The following is a 23,685-nucleotide window of genomic DNA, read 5'->3' on the forward strand; positions in this document are numbered from 1 at the left end:
AAAGTTATGACGATTTTCCCCAGGTCACCTGTTTTGAACGTAATTCAGGAGTCTGCAAAAAGTCCAACTTCCTCAGATCATATCTCCGCAAATATCGCACAAAAAGCTCTAAAATTCAGACCCAAAGTTCAGCATGATTTCTTCTCAAATGGGTTTTTTTTGCGACTTCTGAAACGTCACAGAAAAAAATTTATAGCGAAACTGCCACGATGACCTATTTGGAGCAGCGAAACCCTAGAATCCAAAGCTCTGATCCCAAATGTTATGAAACCAGCTCAAGAAAAGATAGAAAAGATAGATCAACGCCTTAGAATTCAGCCTCTTCGAGGGGGAAACCTCCTTTACATTACATAAATGAACAATTCTTGGATGATACAAATGACAAAACCTCCTTTCTATATATAGGAGTCTAAGGAGTCACAATATAATCCAGCCGACCTAACAATAATAATATAAAGCCACAAAAATAACAATAGAGGGATTCTATGGGGCACAGTAATAACAATATGGGGGCAATAGGGGCACAACAATATTAATAAGGGGTATAACTACAATAGTAATGGGGTAATCACTAGTATTATAGGGACCCAACAATATTGTTGAAGAAAGTGTAACTAGGTTCTGTGTTCATAATGACACATTCCATCGTAAATGATGTAAATTGTATCTAGCAAAATATTTTGTAAATTTGAGTCATCCCATTGAGAGCTCTAGGCAAGGTGATAGGTTTGTGTCATTGATGTACATAATTACACTGGTAAAGTATATAGTTTGTGTCTCCAATATCAAGGGTAGAACCATGTGGAATGTCTCCTCCAAGTTCAATTACAAATGGCTAGTAAAATTCTCCTCCAAGCGAAGATCAAAATGGCATTGTAATTTGAACAAAAATATATTATATTCATGTCAGCTAAATCATTATGTAACTCGGCCTAAAGACAAGTCATGTTGGCCTAATGAGCAGCCTTAAGAGGATTATAAATATGGGCCTCTTCCCCCTCATTTTGAACATACTCACAACACATCAATTCGGTCTATCTCATATGCGAAGAAGTCTATCTAAGGGTGCGAAGAAAGGGTCAACTCAAGGAGACTCAAGTCAAAAAGAAGAAGGTTTGTTCCGTCATCTATAACTACAGGAATTCTGTCCACACGTGTGAGTCTAGGGAATCATCCTATGTGCTCTCATCATCAAGGAAAGAGTTCGATCTTGGGTCTATTTGAAGGGCATATTTTTTTGAAGAGCATACACAAGTAGAGAGAACGTTTATGAGGGCTAGAAGATCCCTAAACCTCTCACACGTGTGAAGGAACAGGTCACAATTAGGGCTGCATTATAGTCCTAGGTCATCTTCATGATAAGGGTTGATTTGATGCCTAAAGAGTTCGGTTGTTAGTCTAGAAGGAAGCTCGAAGCATAATGAGGCAAGGAGAAAGCTACAAGATCAAGTAGATCACTCACACATGGGAAGACAATGACATCTTCAAGTCTGCTGCAAGGGTAGTTGATCAATCCACATCAAGGAAGTAGATTATCTTGTTTCAAGGCAAGCGTTGAGGACAACAGTTGGACAAGTGAACTATTTTGGACAAGTGAAGCTTGGAGGAAGGAGGAAGGAAGAGCGAAGTTAATTAAACTATCTATAGTTGCAGATATGATCTATGGTACAACAGGTCAGAGGACAGCAATAGCAGAAGGTTCTAGCCTTGATCTTACTGACACTTTGGTCAAAGGGTCTTTGTACGGGTCTTGGAAATTTTTTCAAGTGAAGATTCTATAAGAAGAATTACCGTGGGTTTTCCTCTCAGGTTGGAGAGGTTTTTCCCTGGCTACTGCCTATATCTTGTATTATTGTTCTTTTGCTTATTATGCATGATAGCTGGTTGATGAAGTTAATAAGCATAAACATATGCAAATATCATGTTTGAATAAGGAAAAAGATAAAAACACTTCACAAGCAGTTATCTAAGATAGGGAAAGCATTAACATATCAAGCCCTTAGATTTATCAACATGGTATCATAGCATTGGTAGTACATCAAGGAAGGGCTAATAAAGAACATTAAGGAAGAGGTAAGGAAGTTGAAGTTGAAGGCAAATCTAGATTCAAACCCACATTCTGAAACTCCAAGACCTATCAAACAAAAGACAGAATCTACTATTCGAGTAGATCTATAAGAGTAAGGTATCAAGAATCCTCTCACTTCAATTGAAGAGCAGATCCTCAAGGATAAAATATTAGGTTCCCTAGCATTCAAGGATAGACAATCTTCCTCAAGCTAATACAAGGCAAGCATCCAAAGTCAAGGTTCAAGTATCATCACATCAAGTAAGTATCTTATTTGTTTGAGCAAAAATTTAGTCTTGGGAAAAGATGTCTTCTTGCAAGGAAAGAAATAAGTTAGTTGGAGTTGCCAACTTCCTTTCTTGGAAGAAGAGAACTCAACTCAATTTGAAGAACAATAAGTTATTGAACATGTACAAAAGAAATATGTTGCTCCTACTATAGTCAAGAATTCACTAAGTATAACAAGAATGAAGTTAGAGCTCAAAAGATTCTCATAGAATCTATCAAGGACTCTCTGATTCCTTATGTAGCCAAGATTGAAACAGCCAAGGAAATCTATGAAAAATTGATAGACATATTCTCTGTTAGCATTGCTGGACAAGGCATCTCTTTAAGGAATGAGTTATACAAGATGAATATCAACAAAGAAGAAGGTATAGCTCCACACTTCATAACGGTTTCTGAAATAAGATATTAGTTGCAGGAATGAGGAGAAATCATGTCCGATCAAGAGATGACTACTATAGTGATGAATGCACTACCTGAGGAATGGGGAAAATTTACAGCCAGCATATGGGCTAAAAAGGAGGCGTCCTCTCTCAATGATCTGTGGGCAATATGCAAAGTGGAAGAAGCTAGATTAAAGGCCAAGGAAGATATTGCAATTGGATCTAAGGAGCAAGCATTTTCTACCAAGTTCAAGAGAAAAGGAAATTTCGGAAAGTTTGAAAGATCTGGTCACCAGCAACATCCCAAGAAAGACATGTCAAAGATTCATTGCTTTGAATGTCATGAATATGGACACCACCAAAGAGATTGTGCAAAGTTAAAGAAGAATGACAAGAGGAAACATGAAACAATTCATGTCACCCAGGAAGTACAAGACAAAGAAAAGAAGTTGAAGAAGGAGGAGCCACAGGATATTTACTATGATTTAAAGATCACCTCATGTTTTCTTTCATAGGTATTATTTGTATAGTAGATTGCATAGCATTTAGTGACATGTTGTGATTCTTGGGCATTCCCGTGTGTTGTTTAAAGTAACCTTTTTTTTAAATATGTACTGATTATGTATTCCATATCATCCATGGATGAATAATTGATGTATGAAGATATGTTGAATCCTCTGGAAATATTATTAATGGTTATGATTAAAGTATATTTTTTTTCATTATGTAAGGATTCTAGGAAGGAATGAAATTGCTATGTGTAGGAAATTCTAAAATGAGAACACTTTGGTTCTCCAAATCTTTAAAGAGTTTTTACAGGAAAATATCCTCTATGAAGAATCTAGCTTCATATAAGTCAGAATGATGGTACTAAGAGAACCTGTAAGGATTAAGACAACCTCATTGCAGGTCAAAAATCCCTCAAGAATTCTGCTACAAGAATCATGATATGATTCAGGAAAATGAGGTATATATACTTGTTTTTAATATTATAATATCATGTCATATGGTTTTAGGTAACATCGATCAAGCATGATCAAGAGAAAAAGGATCTCCTCCTCTGAAAGGATGTAGAAAGGCTTAAGTCACACAAGATGAAATCAACATAATATGTCCTCACATGGAGTATGAGGTGGTCGACTACAAATTAAGAAACTCTGATTGAAAGCTCCTGGGAATGGAAGGTGTGAGGATGGTAGAGATTGTGAAATATGCAATCATGATGAAGGCAATCAACATCCAGAGAATCAGGAAGATTTGACTAGGAAATCTCCAAGAAATATATGGATACTCTTATGGAAGTCTGAAAAGATGAAGACCCTTGACAATAGATATCTTTGGGAGATGTGTCAACATGTATGCAGGGTGTTGATACCTACAAGAAGATGTCATTGGAAAAGGCCATCACTGAAAAGGTAATATGTGATTTGTTTTTGGTTTCTGACTTTTTGGGATAAGTCCGGGTATGTGTGTAGGTCCATGGTAAGAACCGTTGTGAAGGATGTCACAACAATGTACCTTGTGATCTAGATAAATCACCGCTAAAAGAAAGGTGGAGATAGATGGCCCTGTGAAGGAAGCCCCAGATGTAAGTCCAAGGAGGATACTTTCCAGGAAAGAAGGAATGACTTGATGGAGGAAAGTGATGGATGGTTGAACCCTATATATGAAGAAATTGATGACATTGAGGTGTTGGATCATCATTCAACTAGAAGACCCTATAAAGTACTCATGATAGAGTCCCTGTTTAAGAGGGAGCTCTAGAAGGTTCTTATGAGGAAAGAAGCATGGGTAAGTTTTTGAGTAAAGAGAAAGTTGGAACTCATCCCTGGTTAAGAGGAAGAGTTAGACATGACATTCTTGTGTTCAGTTTGGAAGAAAGAATGGAGGATTGTGTAATCATCTGACATCCAACACTCTTTGAGGATGTGGTAGGGAATCTAAGACAAGAGTGGGCAAGAGGATCACTATTCTCAAGGGTTGGGAACCCAAGATGAGAATAGTCCTAGTAGGGCATACTCGGAGAACACCCGGTTGGGTATGACCCCAAGAGAGATAATGAAGATGTGTGTTTATCAGTCATTAGTCTTGCCAACATTGTGCTCTGATATAACTGAGAGATAGAGTTGTTATTCAAGGCCTTGCTATATGAAAACAATGTTGGTTGTAATGATGCTATAACATATGGAATGCAAATCCAATCTTCTTATGACAATTCTTCTGTGAACTTGAAAAATTGTCCAAGTACCATGTATGCATGAATACCTCCATAGTTAAGAGGGAGTGTTGAAAAAAGTGTAACTAGGTTCAGTTTTCATAATGACACATTCCATTGTAAATGATGTAACTTGTATCTAGCAAAATATTTTGTAAATTTGAGTCATGGGTTTCATGCTCAAAATTTGTTTGTAGTAGCTCCCATTGAGAGCTTTAGGAAAGGTGATAGGTTTGTGTCATTGATGTACATAATTATACTTGTAAAGTATACAGTTTGTGTATCCAATATCAAGAGAAAAATCATGTGGAATGTCTCCTCCAAGTTCAAGTACAAATGGCTAGTAAAAGTCTCCTCCAAGTGAAGATCAAAATGGCATTGTAATTTTGGCAAAAATATATTATATTCATGTCAGCTAAATCATTATGTAAGTCAGCCTAAAGGCAAGTCATGTCAACCTAATGAGCAGTGTTAAGAGGACTTTAAATAAGGGCCTCCCCCTCCTCATTTTGAACATACTCACAACACATCAATTTGGTCTATCTCACATGTGAAGAAGTCTGTCTAAGGGTGTGAAGAAAGGGTCAACTCAAGGAGTCACAGGTCAACAAGAAGAAGGTTTTTTCTACAATCTATAACTGTAGGAATTATTTCCACATTTACAAGGAGAGGGAATCATCCTATGTGCCCTCATCATCAAGGAAAGAGTTTTATCTTGGGTCTATTTGAAGGGAAGATTTGTTTGAAGAGCATAGCCAAGTAGAGCGAAGGTTTAGGAGGGCTAGAAGAGCCCTAAACTTCTCTCATGTGCAAAGTAACATGTCACAATTAGGGCTGCATTACAGTCCTAGTTCATCTTCATGATAAGGGTTGATTTAAGGCCTAAAGAGTTTAGTTGTTAGTCTAGAAGGAAGCTCCAAGCATAGCGAGGCAAGGAGGAGGCTACAAGACCAAGTAGCTTACCCACATGTGGGAAGATAGTGACATCTTCAGGTTTGCTGCAAGGGTAGCTGATCAGTCCACATCAAGGAAGAAAATCATCTTGTTTCAAGGAAAGTATTTATGACAAAAACTGGACAAGTGAACTATTTTGGACAAGTGAAGCTTGGAGGAAGGAGGAAGGAATAGGGAAGCTAATTCAACCATCTATAGTTGCAGATCTAATCTATGGTATAGCAGGTCAGAGGAAAGAAGTAGCAGAAGTTTCTAGCCTTGATCTTGGAGACACTTTGGTCAAAGGGTCTTTGTCTGTGTCTTGGAAATGTTTGTCAATTGAAGATTCTATAAGAAGAATTACAGTGTGTTTTCCTCTCAGGTTGGAGAGGTTTTTCCCTTGCTACTACCTGTATCTTGTGTTATTGTTCTTTTGATTATTATGCATGATAGTTGGTTGATGAAGTTAATAAACATACAAATATGAAAGGATCTTGTTTGAATAAGGAAAAAAGATAAAAACACTTCATAAGCAATTATCTAAGATATAGAAATCATTAACATTTCAAGCCCTTAAATTTCGCAACAGATACATCATGTCTCATAGTGTGGATGTATGGATCATTGTAGATTCTAGATACAAATTTCAACCAACTCCATTGATAGATCATGATGAAAGAGATCCTACAAAAATAATGTGAAAGCTAAGAACACAATTGTAGTTGGTCTTAACCAATCCAATCCACTAAATACGATGCATTACAAGTCAAAAAAAGAAGCTTGGGATCATCTCAAAAACTACTACGAGGGAAATAAGAAGGTAAAGCAAGTAAAACTTCAGACATATAGAATGAGATTTGAAAATATAAGGATGAATGATGATGACTGCATTGTAGAATACTTTCTTAGAGTATATGAAGTTGTAAATATGATTAGAGGTATGAATGAAGACATCAAAGAAGAAGTAATTGTATAAAAAATATTAATATCACTCCCAATGAGATTTAACTCTAAGATCATAATCGTAGAAGAGATGCTAGATTTGAAGAATTTCACATTGGAGGAGCTCTATGGAACTCTCAATACCTATGAGATGATAATTGGTGGAGAGGAATCAGAACCAAGACAAGTAGTTTTCAAAGTGTCGAAGAATCATAAAGAAAATAGAGGACATCAAGGTTGCTCGAATTGTGACCCAGACCAGGAGATTTCCTAATTTGTAAGAAAACTTAAGAGGTGTTGGAAATAATACTGAGAGGGGGGGGGGGGGGTGAATCAGTAGTATCAAATCAAACACTTTTTCATTTTCATAATCAGATATATATACGCTACTTCAGTTATGGTAACCCGTGTATATACACAACTGTGTCTAAAGTAACCAGCGTATATCAGTAAACTTATGATTTAGTTAATCCATTAAATGTTGATATTTAATCAGTGCATCAAAACTTCGTTAACCATAAGAACAGTAAATAGGTGCAGTAAAACATAACAGATCATCACACACATGAACACAAGATGTAAGCTGGAAACCCAATGTGGGTGAAAACCACCTGCTGCAATTCGTCTCTATCTTATTTTAATAAGAAACTTATTTTTACAATATTTCTGTACTGGTGCAGTCTTATACCAGTACGCAGGTTTCTACCTACTGAAGGCTACAACCTTCTCTCATTCTCCAGCTTCTCCTGGAAGGGAGCTACAACCCTCTTAGCTCTTGTACTAGCTAATGTACTAGTATGTAGGTGCTGACATACAGAAGGCTACAACCTTCTCTTTTCTTCTCAGGACCACATTTCATAAATTTTCAGATTGGATCCATAAATAACATCAATCAAACATCAAATGTAATTGCATCAACCAATCCACTTAGCACCAACCAAAACTAAATCAATCAATCACTTCTCTGAATGCTGTAACCAGAATACAGTAACAGTAACTAGACACCAATCTTGAACCCAGAATACTACAGCAGTAAACAGAAGTAGCTAAAACATATTTTATGAGACGTACACTACTTTAATATGAATAACTTGCATGCATACACTTCTGTATTAAGGCAAACCAACGTATACGCTATTTTGAATTACTGAACCAACGTGTATACGCGCCTTTACTGTGTCGAACCTATGTACAGATCTATAAAAGATAATTTACCCTTTTCAATTTTCAGACATCAGTTGAACCTAGATTATTAGATTTTATAGATCAAGTCATGTGCCAAATATAATAGATCAAAATCACACAAAGATACTTCTCTTCAAGCCTTAAAATCTTGACCCATTAATAGAACTTATCCTTCTCCTAGCGCTCAAGTTCCTCCTTTATTTAGATCCAGCTATGCACCATAACCCAATGACCAATATTCTTCTTCTTCATCAGATATTCAATCCTTGAGTGAATGTCTTTGCGTAAAGATCTCCTTCCCCTTTTATAGTCTTAGGCCTTACTCAATACCATGGTCCAAAACCACTTAAAACCAATACCTGGGTCCAAATACCTGGGTTCAATAGTTCGGACGAGATACCATCGCCCAAAACCATAGGTCCAAATACCAAGGACCAAATACCATGGACTAAAAATTAGTTTTCCCATAAGTACGCACTTTTCTGTGCATAAAAGTGTGTGCATACGCATACGCGACTTTTGATCGGCAATCCCGCGTGTATACGCGATATGGTTAGATGGAACCTACGTATATATATTTTTCTTTCATTCTGAGAACCTGAACTATGATCTGCCATCTGAGTGAGTTGCCATCAAGGACAACACCTGTGTCATAATGCCAACAAGAGGGGCTTGGGGTAAGTATAAAGGTAAGCTTCCTTTCAAGTGTTTTTATTGTGGTAGTGTAGGACACTTTGCCTTGAAATTCTCATACACTAAGGCTGAGAAGCAAGAAAAGGAGAAACAGAAAGAAAAAAAGAATAGATACAGAGCTTAGAAATATTAGAAGAAGAAAACTAAGAGGAAAATGAGTTTCTACTCTAAGGAAGACAGTGAGTCATCTGAGGCTAACAATGAAGAATCATCCTCTAAAGGGGAGAACATGAGTAATGCACTCTCATGGAATATGAATTTGAACCAATGTTTGAAGACGAATCAAACTCTGAAGAAATAGTGGTGGACCTTGAAGCTCAACTAGTTAGTGCACTAGAGGAATTAAAGAAAAAAAGAAAGAAGAAAAGACTGCTAAAATAACTTCTTCTAGGAGTTGAAGAATTTGTTTATAGCTTTGATAATGAAGATTATAACCTTCAAAATGTTAATTTGGAAGAAACAGTTAAGCTCAAAGATGTTTTAGTGTAACAACTAAAAGAAAACAAAAAAGTCATGATAAACTAGAAAATGAAAATGAGGCTCTAATGTTAGAACTGTCAAAGAGGCAGGGAAATACAAGATCATATTCATATGATAGAGATATCATATCTCTGAAAACTTAGCTTGAAGAAGCTAGAAGAAAATGTGAGCTTCTTATGAATTAGGTATTTGAATGGGAAAGGAACTACCAAGAATTGGAGGCAGAAGTTGTGTTGCCGAGAATAGATCTGGTAAAGACCAAGTCCAAGATATATATGAATTTGAGATTTACTAAAGGTTAAGAAGCATTAGGTGACCATCTCAACTCCCAAATACCATCATCAATAAAATTTGGTCTAGGATATAAGGAGCCTCAATATACTTCAAAAAGAAAATTGTTAGAAAATTATATATTACAGAGCAATGGAACACATTAAATATATTGCAAAAATATAAACACAGAAAATGCATAAAACAAGAGAGACATAGATATACGTGGTTCACCCAATTTGGGCTATGTCCATGGAGAAATAACCAGCCCTTCCTTTTATATTATCTAGCAAAATGAAGAGATACAACCTACATCAGATCTGTTGTAATTCCCTCTTCGCTCTCACACAATATCCTCTCTCTTTCTCTCTCAGAATACTGATGTACACAAATGCAATACAATTCCCTCATATATAGCGAGGGGTTGCCTTCTAGGGAAAAAAACCCTAAATTAAACATAGCTTCTACTGTCAAATCTCCGCCTAATGAACAAGCCAGATTGACTACGAAATTGCAACATTTTACAAGGAAATTTTACATCTATTTTTATCTTCGGGGGTGCTGCCCCTGATCCCCCACGATGAGGGGGCTCCTAAATATCATTGTTCCCCCCCTGGACCCCCCTTGCAGTGTAAATATTACGGCCAGCGTTTCCGCCACATTACGATTTGGGGTCCAATGCAGTGATACCTCTAAATAAAGAAGATAATCAGGCTCCACAACCAATAATCTCCCACTTGGACACTGATTATAGCAACTCCACCACTGCTTCATTTGTTGGACAATGACTCCACTTTGGACCTCATTGTTTCTCATCTTCATCATCATACTTGAAGAACAATTGAAACCAAGAAAAATCTCAATTTCTCCCGGGTTACAACTTTTGTTAACATATCTGTAGGATTCTGGCTAATGTGTATCTTTTCCAGCTTCAACTATCAATCTTCCAACACTGACCATATCAAATGATACTTGAGCTATATATGTTTTGTCTTGGAATGAAATGCAGAGTTCTTTGCAAGATGTATTGCACTTTGGTTGTCACTCTATAACCTGCCCAACTCCTACTTCTTACCCAATTCATCCATAAACCTTTGTAACGAAATCATTTCTTTACTAGCCTTTGTAGCAGCAACATACTCTACTTTCGTTGTTGAGAGTGCAACAACACTCTACAGTTTTGAAACCCAACTGACAGTTGTTCCACCTAAAATAAACACATACCTTGTTGTGCTCCTCCTGTTATCTCTATCACCTACCATATCTGCAGCAACATATCCCTCTAGAGCAATGTTTGAACCACCAAATCATAATGCTTGATTTGTGGTACCTCTAAAATACCTGAGAATCCACTTCACCGCCATCCAATGTTCTTTTCCTGGATTGTTCATGTACCTGCTTACAACTCCCACTGCATGTGCAATATCAGGCCTTGTGTAGACCATTGCATACAGTAAGATTCCAACTACTGATGCATATGGAACTTTACACATATAAGCCATTTCTTCTTGAGTCTTGGGACACACCTCCTTACTTAGTTTGAAATGGCTAGCCAAAGGTATACTAATTGGTTTTGCATTCTGAATATTAAATCTTTTCAATACCTTTTCTATGTACTCACTCTCAAACAATGTTAATTTTCGATTCCTCCTGTCTCTATTTATTCTCATACCAAGGATTTGTTTTGCAGCACCCAAATCCTTCATTGCAAATGAGTTCGCTAGTATTATTTTGAGCACATTTATTTCCTACATGTTAGAACCTCCAACAAGCATATCTATATACAATAACAATATAATATAACTTCCATCATTTTTCCTTTTGAAATAAACACAATGATCAGAGTGACATCTAGTATAACCTTGTTGAGACATAAACCTGTCAAATTTTAGATACCACTGCCTTGGAGCCTATTTTAAGCCATACAAACTCTTATTCAACCTGCACACTAGTTTCTCCTTCCCTTTTACCTCATATCCTTGTGGCTGCTGCATATATATCTCTTCCTCCAAATCCCCATGGAGATAGGTTGTATTTACATCTAATTGCTCAAGATGCAAATCTTCAGCTACTACTAGACTTAAAATAGTTCTGATTAAAGTCATTTTAACAACAGGAGAAAATATCTCATCAAAGTCTATACCCTTTTTCTGTTCAAACCCCTTCACCAGAAGTCTAGCTTTATACCTTTTTCTACCTCCATCTTCTTCCTTCAACCCGTAAATCCATTTATTCTACAATCATGTTTTACCCATAGGAAACCTAACTAAGTCCCAAGTCTAGTTATTTGATAAGGAGTCCATATTTTATTTCATGGCTTCCTCCCACTTCTTCCTAGTTTCTACCTGCACTACTTCTTCATAACATTCTGGTTCACCAGAATCAGTCAACAATACATAATATAATGAAGGAGAGTATCGTTCAAGGGGTCTACTTATCCTAGTAGATCTTCTAACACCACTTTCAGAAATTTGAGGTGCTTGTTGCTTGTTGGATTGAGGCGGCCTAACCCAGGTTCAGCGTTATTTATCCAAACAAATCCCTACACTACTAGCCCTTTCAGCATCAGCCCGCGGAGCGCAGACCGAAGTCTCACCCGAAGCAGTATGGGTGGATGCTGGAACCAATTTTTCGCACCCTGAGATGGTTGTGATGTCGTTTGATCTCTTCTATCCCTGCCTTCGCGCATGTGATCTCGCTCTAGGGCTTGTAAGACAAACCCTCTATTCTAGCTTTCAATACCTTCGCGAAAGTATACGATCGACCTTCGCGTAGCTCTAACCTGTAGCTCAGGTACTTTTGCGCTGTTATAGTAGCGTGCCATCCAGCTTCCTCAATTATCCTAAGTGATTTGCTTATCTTGTCAAATACTTAAAGTTATCACCGCGTAAGCAGATATTCATGATTGCGTTCAATTATTCAATGTAATTGCATTCATTCACGCATCATATAAGCATAATAAAGGAAATTCATACACAAAATATCCAAACCCATCAACAAAACAAATACAAAGAAATTGTAGAATAACTCCTTTTATTAATATCTTCCAAGTATTACAGACTCTGTTCACCCTACGCACACAACTGCAAGGGTCCGCACACTTAGCCATGAACTTCTACCCTAGGTCTATGCGCACTCAGCTGCAGAGCCTCTACCTACACTACAACCCAAGACTTATACTTCTTGCTCTAAATCTATGACTCTTTTCCTCGTATTATTGCTATTAACTACTTAGAGCTTAGCTCTTTTTATACAATCCCATGATACGCGAACCATGGGTAGATCTCTTACAGCCAACTTTAGTTTACAAAACTAAGGGCGGACTACCCTTTATGACATATAATACCTTCACGCTCTGCAACCACAAAATGCAGAGTCTTTACAATAATATTACAAAACATTGACTAAAACATGGGCTTTTAGCCCCAAAACTGCCCTTGGGGGATCTCGCTCCCAATAGGCCCCTAGCACAAACATCGTGACTCACCCTCGAGTCACTTGGTAGGTGCAGAGATCTTTGCGTGAAGCTCATCTAGCTCGAACCTAATGACCGCAACTTCGGCTATGCACTGAGCTGTTTCCTACTTCGCATCTTCGAATGTCTTCTCAGTTACTACCCCTATGCTGTCAGCATTAAGCTCTTGTTGCGTTTCTTGCAAATTCGCAAGCTTTCCTTCAATATTTCATGTCACTGCATAAGCTTCCTCCAGCCAGCACTTTAGTTGCACCTTCAGCACTTCTTCCTTGTGCAGCGCTATGTCCACCTGTTCCTTAAGCTGCTTGGCTTCCTGCAACTTGGCTAACCTCTATGTCAGCGCGACGGTTTGTGATGTGCCCTTAAATTCGTCATAGCACTGTTAGAGTTTACGCGCTTCTCTCTCGAGCCTCTAGATGTTTGGGTCCTCCTGCAAACCAACCGACTTTTCAAACAATTGTGTGTAGTCTGCTACTTCACTCTCCATTGCCGCGACTGCTTCTATGATAGCAGCCACCCGTTGTTCCTTTACCTCTGGTGGTGTTGAAGGCTGAGCCCTCAACTAGAGCTCTATAATCTGCAAGTTCAACTCCAACTGAACCCACACCATCTCCCTCTGAGTGTCATGCATCCCGATGGCTAATTTACAGATGTGGACCTCAACTGGCTCCTCCTCCAAAATGGCGAATTCCGGGACCATTCTACAGGCCTCCTCCATGACCTGTATGATCTTATGTCTCTGGTTGGTCACCTCGGCCTCAACAACGATGGCAGCATTCCTCTGTAAGGCCATCTACTCATTGTTTATTCTCTATTCACTGATCATTTGAAGGGCGCAGTGCTCGCAAGCCCTCATCTCTGCAATTACTCCATCCTGCAAAAAGTGGAGTGCTTTGCGCGGGAGCTCTGCTAGGTTCAATCCTACTCCCTTCAAGGTGCTAATTGTCAGCCTGTTAGCCTCATTTTCTATTGTCAGTGCTCCATCTGGCAGCACTAGCGCACTAGAAGCCTTCATGCGCAGCATATCGACAGCCTCTGACGTGCTGATAGCCAAGCTAGTAGATGTCATACCAACTTGCGACGCACGAGCCTACAACTCCTGCAGTCTAGTTTCGATGGCCCCTAGGATGATCTGCTATTGCTTCTCAAATTTCTACAGGGCCTCCATGGTGACATCTCTGACTGTGTCACCGATGTCATATAAATCTCCCTCCGTTAGTGTGATGGGGTCTAGTGAGGTCTTGGTCGCCTTGAAATTCTTTCTGGACCCTCCCTTTTACGGCTCTCTCAGGCGCTTAATACGACTAGACATCTCTTGAGGGTCCACGCCTTGATGCTCTGTGTCCTCTTCTTGAGTTGTAGGTGAAGGCAACTACGTTCCTTTGTCAAAGCCTTGCTCTATGCCTCCCATTTGTTTTCCTACCTCCTTTCCTTTGTGCTCTACCTTGGCCTTCTTAGCAGCCTCCTTCTTCCTCTTCTTGACCAGCTACGCCATCTTCAGCTTGGCCTCATCCTTCTTCTTTTGTGTGGCGGACTTGCTTCCACCCACTGCCAAGTCTGTGGAGGTGTGCCACTCCGCTGACCATTTATCCAACACCACATCAATGGCATCATATGTGGCTAGGTACGGTAAGTTGTACCACTTCTGTGCATGGTCCTTTCGTGCCCTGATTGAGATCCGATGGAAATCAACTTTGAATTCAGCATAGCTCTGCAGGTTAGCATATACCGTGGGTGAAAATCACGACTTGCAATTGATAGCCATCCTGATATTCATTTCCATCAAGATCCAGAAGATTTTGTTGTCTCGAATTTGCTCCACGTCCTTGGTCGCCCACAATGAAGCATAGTTCGCTGCTTCAGGAAGGTCTATCACGACCGAGGAGAATTGGATTTCTTCCAGTATCTCCCATGCTACAACCACAATCGATGGTGAGATCCACGCATAGTGGAACATCTTGCTTTGCTCCTGTGCTTCGCAGTAGTTTGCCAGGAACTCAGCACAAAGGTAGTCTCACCAGTTACATTGGACTCCTTCCGCACAGTGTTGTGCGAGCGCGACAAATGGCATCGGAACCTCATCGGTGCAACACTTTTGCATCACCTTTCCTACAAGGATCTACATTGCCACCTTCACAGCGGGGTCGTAGATGCTAGAGATTGTGTACCCGTGCGACCTCTTCACCAATTTGAACTTCTCTTTCATCGATTCTGCGAGTTCGAGCTTGCCGCCCTTGCCACCAAAGATCATAGCTGAATTTTCACCTGTATACGATAGGCGTGTGATGTGGTGAATCAACATATCAATGATGGGTATTGGCTCCTCCAGCCATAGACACCCATCATGCACCAAGCACAGCAGCTGCTAGATGACTAACACTGTCATAGGGGTGTCTATGATGCGATGCATCAACTGTTTGGTCGCCAAGTGTGGGAACTTCTCATGGTCTGCCAAGTCCCAGTCTTCGAGCTTCAAAATTGGCACCCATGCCAAACTTGGACCGTCAAAAGTGATCTCATCTGGTAGCAATGGTTTTTGCAGGGAGTCTTACTTTCATCAATGTCCTTGGGTACCTTAGACTTAGGCTTGCGAGGAGGGACATACTCTGGCAACCGTGTAATAGGGTCTACACCCTGGGCTTCAACCTCCTCTATTTCCACTCCCACATCCTCATCGTCCATGGGGATGTCTTCGATATCCTCCTCTTCTGGCTCTAGGTTTATAGCCTTGCCTTTCTCCTGGGCAGTGGGCTTGGTTGGGTTTCGTCTCGATGATGCACGCATCAAGATGGCAGGATTCTTGCCCTTCTTATCTTTCATGGTCTCCTTGGTTGGGATTGGCTTCTGTCTCGGTGTTCTCGGAGATTTAGGGACCTCCGAAAGTACTTCAGATACTTCTGGGGTAGCTTCTTCGGCCAATTTCTCCATCTCTTGTGCCGAATCTTCTACCACTTGTTGTGTATTGATAATTTCTGGGGGTGATGACATAACACTCTCTATCAGTACATGCAACATCTCAGGCAAGTTCACAAATGCAGGGGTTTGTTTGAGAGCTTTAAAAAAATTTGGGTCCATAGGCGTCTGAGAGCTCAACAGCTGAATACTTAAAATGCCAAGTGTTTCTTGTTGGATAGCCAATTGTAATTTATAGGGCAATTTGAATTCAAATCCGACTGTTCCCCCCGAAATCGGTTCATTAATGTCGGATTGGCAGCATATTTTCAAGGATATAAGCCATAAATTTTGTCTTAAATGTCAGCCACCCACTCCATTTGGTGTCACTTCTATTGTCTTTTCATGAACAGTGACTTTAATGGTCACTTTCCAACTGACTTGCACGATTTCCTCCTGGGTAGTGCAACTCCGTCCGTGCTGTCGTGGACCTAGTGACACGTCCTTACTTCGCACCATCTTCCAATCGCGTAGCTCCCCAACTTGGGCAGTGTTGTTTATAGTCCCACGCCTCCTTTCAGCTACCTAGGGTTCTAATATTGTTCTACTTTCATTTAGTCACATGGTCAGACCGTTGGTGTATGGCTTCAAGTGCCTGCCATTCACCTTTCCTCGGAAGGGTTCTCCATTTAACTTGACCAGCTGTACCGCTCCTCCGTCAGTAATCTCCTTAATAACATAGGGCCCTAACCAGCACATCTTGAATTTTCTGGGGAATTTATCAAACTTACTATCATACAACAAAACAAAATCATTTACCTTAAATGTACGCAACTTGATGTGTCCATGATGCCATGCCTATCACGTTGCTTTTGGACCTGCTAGTGAAATCCAGCCAGAAATATTTCTTCTTCGAGCTCATCCAGCTGTGTGAGCCTCTCTTCCAGGGCTCCGTGATCCATCATACATGTGAGCGCCACTATGCACAGACTAGGTACGATGTATTCCATAGGCATTACGGCTTCCACACCATAGACAAGCCTACAAGGGGCTTGTCCTGTCAACTTCTTGCATGTCGCTCGATAAGCCCACAATACTGCAGGTATGCGTAGGTCCCAATCACTCACTGAGCATTGCAAACCTTTGTTAGCACGTTTTCAAGCACTTTGTTGAATGCCTCCACTGTCCCATTAGCCTGCGGATGATAAGGTGAGCTCTTCTCGTGATATACCTGAAATTCCTCTGTTAGTGCATTGATCATCTCATTCAAGAAGTGCGTACAAAGATCACTCATCAAGATCCTTGGACATCCAAATCATGTCAATACTTGCTCAAAGAGGAACTTCACGGTCGTCGTGCCTGTGCAATCCTTCATCAGTTGCGCTTCTACCCAACAAGTCAAATACTTCGTCGCAGTGATAATGTACCTTGCTCCTATCTTCCCTTGTGGTTGAATGGGTCCTACAAAATCTATTGCCCACTTCTCGAAGGGCTGCAACGTCATTTGTGGATTCAAAGGCATTTCATCCCTCCATAATGGCCTGCCTGTTCTTTGACATACATCACACACCTTGCAATATGCTTTTGAATCTTGATGAAGGGTTAGCCACCACAACCCGGCACATAGAATCTTCTACACGACTGCTCTTCCTACATAATGTCCTCCCGTGGCACCCCCATGAGCATTCTCGAGGATGTTGCATCGTTCAAACTCTATTACATACCATCACAATATCTCATCAGTCCCCATCTTGTATAGATGCCCAACAATGACAGAGAAATTTGTCGCACGTACCACTAATTCCTTCTTTTGCTAGACAGAGTATCCTTCCGGTGTAGTTCCTGTTGTTACGAAGTGTATTATATCCTCAAAATGACCATCCACGACACGAACTGCAAATAGCTATGTGTTAGGCAACCCTTCTTCCAAGTTAGTAGGTTCCTCCCCTGTTTTGAAGTGCGACAGATGGTCCAGTCCCACGTTCAATATTCCAGGCTTCACAAAAACTTCAAAATCGTACTCTTGGAACAATAAGAGCCATCTGCAGATTCACCCCCCCAACACAGGCTTATTGACCAGTTACTTCATCGTGAAGTGATCCATATACATCTTAAAATGGCCTCCTAGCAAGTAGTGTCGGTACTTCTAGAGCGCATACACCATAGCTAGCCTTCGCGTTCAGTGGTAGAATAGCTCTTCTCTGCTTTGGATAATTTGTGGCTTGTGAACGCGATAGGATGGTCCAAGCCTTCTCCTCCATCCTTCTTTAGTACTTCCCACAGCGCTATACATGACGTGTCGACATGTACATGAAACTCTTTCTTCCAGTCCAGGAAGACTAGAACCAGCGCGGTAACCATCTTTTCTTTCAATATATCCAATCTTTTCTTACTGTTAAGGGATAAATTCCCCTAGGGTTTTGGGTTGATACCCTAGCAGATCAGAAGTTGTATATAAAGAGAAACACACATTCCATACAGCCATAATGCTAATATAAGCAAACTATACGATAAGGGACGTACCTGGGGGTCCTTCGTTTGAGAAGATCCTGCCAGGGTCCAAACCCTCTTAGAGTTCCTTTTGCTCCTTCAACCTACAAAACAATCAATTCAAGAAAGTACAGTAGTATATGGACTAAACATCATAAAGAAATCATCTTCATAATATATTGAAAGGTAGTTAGTTATGCATTTAAACAACCATTCATATATGAATCATAACATGGATATCATAAACATGAAGAAGATTTATATCAAGAACAAAGACAAGTGTTTCTTTTATTATAGACAAATAAAGTACAGAAAGGAATAATTTCACTTGATTCGTCCTTTCGCAGGCTCCAAGCGGAACCGTCCTCCGGATTCGTCCAGTCTCAAGCCTTTAACAAACTCCTTCCATGACTTACTCCATGATATCTCAAGTAGTAGATAGACATCATCACACAAGGAAACAAGGGTTTCCTGTAAATGGGGGAAGTGCAAGAGGCACTAGGATCTTCAGACCTGGTCAAGGAAATCTCAGCATAGTAACCTTTCTCTCTCTTCTCTCCTCCCTTAGGCCTTCCCATTGAAGCCTTTTTATACTTCTCCCAAAGTAGTTTTTTAGTTGGGAATTCGTTGGGAATAGTTGGGCCATAGGCACTAATAGGTAATCAACAGGTGAAACCCATGATCTCCACCCGAAATTAAGGAGATTTATTTATTTTTAAGTGTTTTAAGACATATACACGGGTTGGGTATACACAGACCCACGTACACACGCATTTAGCTCAGGGCAATGTCGCGTATAGGGAATAAAACACTGTTTTTTAAATTTTGGACCAGGTCTGGAAGGAGGGGTTGCCCTAGGCCATGAGTGCAGCATCACAAACATCAAGAGTGAGGTTTGGAGCTATAACACTTACAGTCATCATTCCAGCAGAACATGACATCCTTCTTCAACAATTTTTCCATCGGTGCAGTGATCTGGGCATAGCTTTTGATAAACTTTCTGTAATATCTCGTACGTCTTAGAGTAGCACGTAGCTGTTTCACACTCATCGGCACTTCCAAGTTTAGTATCATCCTGATCTTAGTAGAGTCTACCATCAGTCCTTGTATGCAAACCACATGCCCCAATAGGTTCCCAAAAGGAACACAAAATAGACACTTCTTGAGGTTGGTCGCGATCTGGTATCTTCGACAGGTATTCAACATCAAGCACAAGCTTGCTACGTGGCACTTAACCAGCCCAAATACAGTCCAATCATCAAAATATACCTCCAGGAACTTATGAATAAATTCCTTGAATGCACAACAACCACGTGCGAAAAGATTACAGGCGCATTCATCAATCCAAACGGCATCATAGTGTATTGAAAATAACCCCACTAAATTGTGAAGGTTGTCTTGCTCCTATCCTTCGGCGCGATTTTGATTTGGTGGTACCCAGAGAACCCGTTAGTGAATCAATATGCTTCCTGGCCACATACATTTTCCAACACTTCATCCGTGAATAGATTCAGGAAAGGATCATGCACACAAGCGTCATTCAATTTTCTGAGATCCATGCATATCCTTATCTCATCCTTCTGCTTCTTCTCTTACACCACCATTGGGCTTACCCAATTGGATTCTTCCACAGGCTCAATGATGAATGCCACTAGAATTTTGTCTAGCTCTAAGCGGACCTTCTCCTTGTATTTTGGATTGAGGCAGTAAAGCCTTTGCTTAAATGGCTTCACGTCGAGCTTTAACGTGATCTTCATCTCTCTTAGGTCTCCGATTATTCCTTTCAGATCCGTAAACTTGGTAGGGAATAAGTCCTGGTATTTGCGGAGCAATTTAGTGACCTTATCCACTGTCATGCCATCCTAGTAGTCTCCAGTCTTTGCGAATTTAGGTTCTACCTCCATACCGATGTTCACTTGTTTTTTTTTCACTAGCACGGTTATATCAGGGTTCTCAATCTGTGGTCCTTGAACCTCGCACAGTAACTTGATACAGGTTTCCAGGAAAGTTGTGAGCATAGAAGGGTCCATCTCTAGGTTAGGCTTATCCTTGATTCCTGAGGTGGAGGCCTCAGTGAAGCTCTTTTTAGCTTCCATGAAGGCTTCACAAGTGCGCTCCAAATCAAACTTAGCCTCTTTCGCCAGGGCTTTGCAAACCCATGTATTGTCTTCTGGCTGATTCCCATTGTCATCTTCCGTCACAATTCCACTTCTGAGTACTATATTTAGGTTTGGATCTTCCTCACGTGGCTCAGATCTTATCATCTGCAGGTTCTGAGTCGGTGGAGGTGGTAGCGCCCCTTTGTCACGTATCCTATCTATTAGTGTAGGGCAATCTTCCATTTCATGATCAAACAGCATGCAATACTTGCACGACGGACGTGTTGGATTAGTGAAATCGTGGGCATAGTGTCCTGGTCCTCCGCAATTGTAGCAAATCAACTGTCCTCAACCTCTACCAGGTCCTCCTCCACCTCGACCTCATCCATGCCCCTTAAATTCTGTCCACGCCATCCCTGCAATCTGTTCAAGGAGGCGTGTTTTAGCCTGAAGCTTGTAGGAGGGAGTTCTATCCATCATCAATTCGTAGCTCCTACAAGTACGCTCATCATGTCCTACCGACCTACAAAAGTTGCAGAATAGTTGTTGCGGTGCTTATACATACTTCTGTACAAGTGATCGTTATCTGTGGCATGTTTTCCGGCTACCTGACGTATAACGCACCATAATGCAGGCCCCGTGCTAGGTCCTTCTTGAGCTTCTAGCCTTAAAGGCATCGGTCCTCCTCCTTCAATGTAATTTGCAAAGACTAGGCAATGGTCTTTGTCATGACCCTGACTTTTGCATTTCAGGCACAATACCTCCTCGCGTAACTCTGGTCAAACCGTCCTGTCCTGCTTCAGACTTTTCATCTCAAGGCACAGATTCTTCAACTGCACATGGATCTGTTGAACTCCTAGATTAGGATCTTGCATCAGAGTTTCATGTAGTCTCATGGAAATCTCCAAGGCCTCTACCTGAGTTGTTATCCTCTACTGTGACAGCACACTCCTTAAGTAGTAGCGAAGCCACAAACCGTTCATGTTGTCCATCTATAAAATTCATGTTGGCTTCACGGATTGTACATTTTAGTCTCTGATCTAGTTCCCAAGGCATCTCGCCTGGTTGCATCGTGATTTCTTTGAATCCCACAGTTGACTACACCTCAGATTTAGGCCTGCTAAATTCCCTATTTAGTGCTGCCTGGAGATCTGCTACTCCAACATTCGGATTATCATTAGAGTACTTAATATGCCAGGTTAGCGCGCGATCTTGCAGAGCACTAACTAGCGTCGCCTTCTTTAAATGATCATCTGTAACACCTTGAGCTTCCCATATAGCCCTCAGAATGAACCAAAATTGGTCCAGGTGCTCATTTCCCAAGCCTTTAAACAAAGGCAACTTTACTGTATTTACCATACTGAACCACGGTGGAGGTGGAGGTGGTACGAGTGAAGTTGGAGGTGACAGTGGTGAAGTCAGAGGTGGTGTGGGTGGAGGTGGTATTCACAGGAATCCTTGTCTTATTAACTGAATAACACTTTGCGAAGAGACCTTTGCTATCCCTTCTTCGTCTCTTCATAGAGGTGAAATCAAGGGGTTATACTCTGGGCCCTGTTTTTCTTCTTTCCTCTAAGTTTTTCCACTTCACGTAGTCCCGAACATCAAGGTAGCTGCATAACCTATTTTTTCATACAACAACATTTTAATCCAAGTATTCAAAGATTTTACATACTTACCTCGTGTTCCTTTGAAAAAGTGGTGCTCCACCTCGCTATAGTTGACTGAGGTGTCGACCGCAAATTCAGTCACAAATCCTCCTATGACGTGATCGAGCCAATGATTGACAGCGCGGGCGATCTTATCCTCTGATGCTTCCAACCTTTGCACTAGCTCTAGGGTCCACACAATAGGACCGTCAAGTTTCCACCTTCCTTGGCTATTTGCTAGCTTCGTGATCCACTCGTATAGCTCAATAGGGAAAGAGCAGAAAAAGATCTCGTGGATCTTTGTATACAGGTACCAGTCCAACCACTATTCCTTTGTCAGTCGCGAGTTTCTATTCTCCTCTGCTACGAATTCATGGATATTTCTATCTAACCAGTCTCCAATCTCCTTCTTAGTTGGATTCCAGTGATATGACATCACACATCTCTTATGCAAATTCCAGTCCCGGCAACGTAACCATTTGTTGGCTTGAGGGGGCCTGACCCAAGTTCAGCATTATTTAGCCAAACAAATCCCTACACTACTAGCCCTTTTAGTATCATCCTGCAGAGCATGGATCAAAGTCTCACCCGAAGTAGTATGGGGGGATGTTGGAACCAAGTTTTCACACCTTGAGATGGTTTTGATGTCGTTTGATCTCTTATATCCCTGCCTTCGCACAGGTGATCTCATTCTAGGGCTTGTAAGACAAAACCCCTATGTTCCAGCTTTCAATACCTTCGCGAAAGTGCACAATCGACCTTCATGCAACTCTAACCTATAGCTCAGGTACTTTCACGTTGCTATAGCAGTGTGTCATGCAGATTCCTCAATTATCCTAAGTGATTTTCTGATCTTGTCAAATAATTAAAGTTATCATCGCGTAAGAAGATATTCATGATTGCATTCAATTATTCAATGTAATTGCATTCATTCACACATCATATAAGCATAATAAAGGAAATTCATACACAAAATATCCAAACCCATCAACAGAACAAACACACAAAAGTTGCAGAATAACTCATTTTATTAATATCTTCCAAGTATTACAGACTCTATTCACCTTGCGCACATAGCTGCAGGGGTCCGTGCACTCAGCTGCAAACTTCTACCCTAGGCCTCTGTGCACTCAGCTGCAAAATTCTACCCTAGGCCTCTACACACTCAACTGTAGAGCCTCTACCTACGCTAGAACCCAAGACTTAGACTTCTTGCTCTAAATCTATGACTCTCTTCCTCGTGTTATTTCTATTAATGACTTAGAGCTTAGCTCTTTTTATACAATCCCATGGTCTACGGACCATGGGTAGATCTCTTATAGCAGACTTTACCTTACAAAACTAAGGGCAGACTACCCTTTGTGACATCTAATACCTTCACGCTCCGCGACCACAAAATGCAGAGTCTTTACAATAATATTACAAAAACTTGACTAAAACATGGGCTTTTAGCCCCAAAACTTCCCTTGGGGGATCTTGCTCCCAACATTGTTGTTGTGGTTGTTGTTCTTGTTATGGTTGTTGATCATTATGATTTTCAAGCACCTTCACTTTTTTTGTGATCTCATCAAGCACTGTGTATTCTCTGTTTTCTTTTTCCTATTTCTTTTCCTGTAGCTAATCCTT

Source organism: Pinus tabuliformis, chromosome 5_2, assembly GCF_031772625.1.
Source record: "Pinus tabuliformis cultivar Carrire ecotype Pingquan chromosome 5_2, CPIR1, whole genome shotgun sequence".
NCBI lineage: Eukaryota > Viridiplantae > Streptophyta > Pinopsida > Pinales > Pinaceae > Pinus > Pinus tabuliformis.